This window comes from Phalaenopsis equestris, unplaced genomic scaffold, assembly GCF_001263595.1.
Source record: "Phalaenopsis equestris unplaced genomic scaffold, ASM126359v1 Scaffold000374, whole genome shotgun sequence".
Classification (NCBI taxonomy): Eukaryota; Viridiplantae; Streptophyta; class Magnoliopsida; order Asparagales; family Orchidaceae; genus Phalaenopsis; species Phalaenopsis equestris.
The window spans coordinates 846,974-853,911 of NW_018164816.1; positions in this window are offsets into that span (position 1 = coordinate 846,974).

Genomic DNA, 6,938 nt, shown 5'->3' on the forward strand with positions numbered 1-6,938 from the left:
GGAAGAGCGAAAGACTGACATTGGTCAATAATGATTGACATCTACAAATGCAGGAAGTTAACAATGATCAATAGTGATTGATAGTTGTGAGAGCAAGTGGCCAACTATGGTTGGTGGTGCTTGGCGGTTGCAAAAGTGGGAGGTGTATGTCGGATCGTCGGCACAAGATTCTGGACTTTAGCTCCCTCTTCTCCAGGCTCTAGCCTTGCTTTTGCTTAGGGTATAGTCCCCTCCTCAAGAGGGGGGAATGTTTCATTTATAGAGTTCAGGTAACAAATAATGAAGGAATTCAGACCACTTTCGATCGTATGCCTCGGAGAAATCCCCTTGATAAAAAAATATTCGATAAAATTTGTGTCTTAATGATGTCGGGATTGAGTGATTTTGGGTTTGTTGGATTCGTCTCGCCGAGTCATTTGATTTGACTATAAGCATGCCAGGTTCACATTTTTTTACCTTCCAATTATCTGTTGAAAGCTTCCAAAAGTGGTTTAGTGCCTTGATTTGTCTCGAATTGGACAAATATTAGTACAATTAGGTCCGTCTCATTGAGTCAGTCAGTTGAGAACATGGTTTTGAAATCGGAGCTCTTGTTGACTTTTAATTGGAACTCAAATATTCCTTGCTAAAAATTGCATCAATATTCGTGCCATGTCTCGAGATTTGTGTCCAATGATGGAAATTTGCTCTTGGCGTACTAAAGTATAGAGAGTTGCAAATGATGTTTTTTGATGTTTCTATTAAGGTATTATTGAGAAGGAACAAATGCATAATAAGATCCTTTTTTCAATGTTTTTTTTCTATTTGGCAAATAAAGACATAATAGCCATATTTGTTCAACCATGATCATGCCTTATAAAACCAACTTTCAACATGCGCAAACGCACACACACGTATGAAAAATTGATTTTACATGCTTTTAAATAGTAAAAATTAAGAAAATATCATTGTTATTTATTTTTTGTAAGAAAATTTGTTTGAATGTTTGTTTTGAATCAAATTACATTAAAAAAGAGATGACAACCTATATTTGTTGATGCTTTTTGAAGTTGGAGTATAAGGAATGGGTGAAAATATAATATAATTTTTATAACTCGATTCTATTGTATGTCTAAAATTATTTTGAGCTAAGTTTGAATTAAAACCACACTCAACTTAATTTGAATGTATTCTCAGCAAGATTTAAATTGAGTTCAAACATTTTACAAACTGCGTTTAATATGAACCAAACCTCTATTCTCCCTCATATGTTGTGCTCTTGCGGGCACAAATTTTCAACCTTTCTTCCCTATTATAAAAATAAAAAGGAGAATAAGATTAAGATATTAAATAAAATTTAGGTAATAATAACTAATTTAATGTGCGACACATTTGAAGAGCAAGAGATTTTCATCTTCAAGAACATAACATAACATCATGCAAAAAAAAAAATTTAATGATGCTTATGTGATTGTACTGGAACCAGCTTACATTCTTACTTAAATGTCTACCATACCTATGATATATAGCGCACCCTGTTCCAAAATTAAAAGTTGTTACTCTATCACGAGCGTAAAGTCCTTACACCACAGTTGAACTTCGAACAATCTTCCGTGCATTGAGATGCTCTCTCGGTTTGTTTTTCTTGGCAGCCTCACTTTTCTTCGTGCTCTCTACCAGAACATAAACAACATTACACAAACACAACATTAAATAAATATTCGAAGAAATGGGCTCTTATACTTGTAATTGATCATGTGGGAAGAAGCCAAGCTCAACAAAATCTCGCTAGAAGATCATTCTTGAGGAAGCAAACACTTCTCTCCCTTCTACTTCTCAATCCTATTTACAACAAAATTTTGGTCAAGAATTTTTGCCCTAGCAGGGAAAAGGAGAGTGCTAGAGTTTTACCAAATGGATGCAATAATAAGAGCAATTCTTATATAAATCATGCAGACACACACATACATACATACTAGATGGTTAAAATTTGTAGATTTTTACATTTGAGTTAGAAAAAAAAAAATTAATCTAATTTATTATACATTTTTTATTACTAGCAATTCCTCTAATTATATGTATTTTTCTTATTTTAATTCAAATTCAATCGTAAAAACTGTTACTAAATTTATTTATTATTTTTGATTGTTGTGGAAACCACGAAATACTTTGAAATGATCCACAATACTTTGCGAAGACCATTATATTTATTCTCCAATGCCCGAAGTCTATTAAATTTTGTGGAGGCCCATTAATCTTGTTTTATTTTTATTTAATTAATTTAATGAATTTAAAGCTTATTTTCCTCAAATTTTCTATTTTATGTGTTATAAGAAAATATTTTTGGCTTGTTTTCCACGAATGTGAATGACTTAAATATTAATTCTCTCACTTGTTTACATGTTAGAACATACACACAATATTCCCACACGAACTCATAAGTCTTCACCTAAATCATCCTAATGGTGTATATGTTACCTATAATCACTTTACTAAGCAAAACATGTGTTCTTCATTCTTTATTGTAATTTGTATTCATTAAAATCATTACATAGACTAATGGGGATTATGAAAACCTAACCTTCACAAGTCATTGGTCTCATTAATGCCATCCTCAAATGGACTCCTCTCATGGTACGTTGCAATCTTCCATCTCGCTACCCCATTCACAAATAGCCATGTTTACGTCGCTTGAATCGATTATATCACAATTAAAGAAATATGCTCTATCAGATTTTAAGTTTGAACCTTATTCGAATCTCATTCAGACTAAGATTGAACCAAATTTGAACAAGGACTTGGCTAAGATTAGAGTTTGTATCAATTTGAAAAATGTTGGTTCACGCATGCACGCACGCACACATACACCTGACCCGAATAGGGTCAACCTGAACCTTATTCAAATAATAAACTGGTCGAAAATTAAAACCCGAACCCAAACTTGTCCCACTAACCAAAACCCAAACCGAAATTTAGTGCTAATTCGAGCCCTGCTTGGTTTTTTGGGTTCAACACGGGTTGAATTCTCTAACCCGAACTTGAGTAAAAAATTATTCATGTCAACCCTAACCCGAAACTTTTTGAGTCGTGTTGACATGTCGGGTTAATTTTTGACACCTCTACACGAAATCGCCCTGATATCAGGGACTTAACATACATTTCATACAAGTTCAATATATTTATATATATAATATTTAAATATAAATATTTATTTATACCACTTAACGTCTTAGTATATGATTTTAAAATTTGACTGTTAAATAAATATCAATTATAATTCAGATATTAAATATATGAATATATAAGCTTTATGTGATTTAAATATAAATACTATAATTTCTGTTATCATAAATGTATTAAAATGGGACGAAAAAGAATCAATCCAATCGATGTGCTGCAATTTAAGACTTCTTCCACCTCACCAAAGATGTAAGAAATTCCATGTCCTGCCAATTAAGAGTAAGAAAATTCAGGAAGCTCCTTCACAATGATCAAGCAACTATCGGATGGATCCCTCAGAGAGTAGCAGGCATTAGTTTCTTCAGGAATAGAAGAAACCAAAATGCCATAGCCTTTATTCCCTTCTCTTAAAACCTACAGAATGTCAGTCGAATTGCAAACAAATAAGTTATATGCACAGTTTTCATGATAATTTTCATGTTAGAAGAAGTTTTTTTTTTTTTCTTTTGAGGATCCAACAATATATAAATAAGTAAAATGATCTGAGGACAAGAAGTAAGGAGAAAAGATAAGTCACTTCTCTATCTTTTGGTGATTAGTCCCCTTTATTGTAGACATCTCCCTTATTTATGGAAGGAATTATTTATACATCACAATGAATATCTTTATTATACACAAACCTTAAGAGAACATCTTATTTGAATGGAGCAGGCTAGAAATATTTGTCTATTTGCGTGAAGGGGGTTCGCCATCAAGGTTGTCTTTAATATCATCTATCTTGGTTGACCTCCTATGAAAGTTAGTCGAGTTGTGTGATCATGCCATGGAGGCTGACCATCTCAGTTGAACTTTCTATCAAGTTCCCTAGTTGAATTACTTGGTCGAATTGAATTTAATCGACCTATATTATCGCTTGGTGAGTCGATCAGTTTCACTTCTTGGACCCCGGACATTTGATTGTAAATATTTATTTATCCAATTCTCTTATATATTTGATTCCAAAAAAAATAAATAAATAATTCAAAATCCTTTGATTCTAATAACTTTCTTAAAGTTTGGGCCCTCCACCATATCTCTATAGAGAGAAAGGGGCACAGTTGCGTTATGTTACTCTATTAAGTATTTTTCATCCCTTGGATCTTTCTTTCCTTCAATCTAAGTCTCTTCGCCATGAGAATGGATAATATCTCAAAGGATAAGGTGAATATTTCCATGACAAAACTCATGAAGGAGTTATTTTAAAATGTAAAGTGGATCCAAGAAAACGAAAAGGAATTTTAAACTTTCAAAGGAAACAATGATAATTTCCTATGTGGTGATTTATTTTGAGACCCCAACCATTGATCTTTTAACTCCGCCAAATCTCAATCCTGCTGACCAAACTTAGATGACTAAATGACACCACATCTATTCATCATTATAGTTTTTCTTCAAAGAAGACATAATCGAAAGCAAAAATGGACAGAGGGCAAGGGAAGACTCAATTTCGATTGGGAAAGTGACCTTGAGCCTTTGTGAAGCTTTTAGAAAGTTCAATTAGAAGTTTGGAAGGGTTTGATGTCAAGGTCGTAAACATCCTCTGGATTTCAATGGAGGAATTAGGGCATTGAGGTATATGAGAAGGTCTGAAAATGGTGTGGATGAGCCGCTTTAGTCAGCGGGAGTGTTTTTGTTGTTGGGAGCTAGGGGTTTAGGTGACTGGATAGGGAGCTCAAGGTGTCTAGGAAGCTCTTGGGTTAGCTCTTTTTGTAGCCATGGGAGGCCATGGGGCAAGCTCTGACTTGCTTTGGAGACATTGGTGGCTCCTCAGAGAATGGGAAAAGGGATGAGAATGACTAGGGCAATGGTAATGGAGTTTCTCAATGTTTGGTGTGCTTGACCATGGAGGCTCCAATGAAGGTGAAGGCGACATGGCGAGGAGCTAGGAGTGATTGGGAGAACTTTTGGTCAGGTGGTTAGGACCATAATTGGTCTGGTCTCAACCTTTTTTTGGTGGGACTTGGGTTGGTTTGACTAAGGTGCCAAGGGTTAGTGTTTTGGTTAAGTGTGTCATTTTTGTCTTTTAGTATGAGCCTTATGTTTAATTTAAATTGATTCAATCTTTGTTTAGTTTTTTGTGTCATGGTAGGTCATTTGGGTTATTGATTTGGTCTTAGGGTCAAATGGTGTGGGCTCGAGTCATGGGCCTTAAGATTTGGGCTAGGGCTTCTCATGATGGCTTGGGCTTTCATGATTAAGCCTAGCCTTGGGGCCATTAGGGTTAGCACAAAAGGATTCTATTTAATAGTCCTTCACTATTAGCCTAAATAAATAATTAGGTTAACTGTGGAGTCTTCTTCCCTCTTAAATTTAACTTTGATTTCTTAAAGTGTTTTTGGCCTTAACATTTTGAATTAATTTTAATTTATTTTTGATCGGTTTAGTTGTTCATTAATTAATTTAATAATTTGGTGAAATTTATTGATTCCAAATTTTAAGGTTAAGTTAATGTGTTTTCAGTTTGTGTCAATTTTTGGGTAGTTAGTGTTGAGAAAAATCATTAGGTGAGACCAAAGTTTGACTTTGGTGACTCACTCCTCCCCTTGGTTTGAATTTTAATGTCTAAAATTTTAGCTTAAGGTTGTGAATATGAAGGATGAACCCGTGTCTGGCCTTGAGCTAGCCTCCTACCTAATGAGCTTCTTCTTGATCAAATAGGGTGTTGGGGTGGTTAGCAAGTCGTCATAGAAATTCCTAAGACTCTAGGCTAACTTTAGGTTTCCTAAGGTATCCTCCACAACTATAAATTTAACTTGGGCTTCTACTAGTTTTAACCCTCATTATCTCAACCAATGGTTGAGCATTTGGGTCTAATCTCATGAAACTCTAAGTAAGTGTAGAATTTTTTTGTAGTTTTGTATGAGTGAGTTCCTTCTCTAGTCATCAAAGAAGGTCAACAGGAAACCCTATGGCTCATAGGCTTCTATAGAGAGAAAATAGCTTTTTTACAAAAGTGAGGTTAACAACAAGTAGCCCATAAAATTGCCTGTCGCGGCCGCAAAGTTTTAAGTGTTAGGAATGATTCTCTTAAATCCTCTATGTGTTATTCGATTGACCGGCTCTTGAATAATACATCGCTGACATAGACCTCAATGTTCCTTCCTTTTTTATTTGTAAAGATTTCATCCATGAGGCGTTGCTAAGTTGATCTGACATTTTTAAGCCTAAAGCGCATTACATTATAAGAAAAAACTCTCTCACAAGTAATAAAGACGATTTTCTCTTCATCACTTAGGCACATCTTGATCTGATGATACCCGAAGAATGCAATTAAAAAATTTAGACTTAGTAGCCGACTATCGAATCTACCAGGGCGTCGATCCTCAACAGGGGATAAGAATCTTTTGGACAAGTGGAATTCAGGTTGGTGAAGTTCGTGCACATCGTCCACTTTTTGTTGGCATTATGAACCACAACTACGTTGGAGAACTAGGTGAGTTACAGTACTTCCCTAAACTCTCTCTCCTCTGGCTTTCGTACTTCCCTCAGATGAGCCCCACAAACTTCTTTGTCGAACTTCTGATCTTCCACTTAATGCGTCGAGCTGATGGATCAACATTTAAATTATGGCACATGACATCGATTGGCACTTCCGACATCTGAGCAACCATCCATGTAAAAATATCTTGGTTTTCTCGGAGGCTTTGGATCAACAACTCCCTGTGACCTGCATCAAAAGCTTTGTTTATCATAAAACATGTATCTGGTTCTCCTTTTACCACCAGAACCTTGTAAGTGGC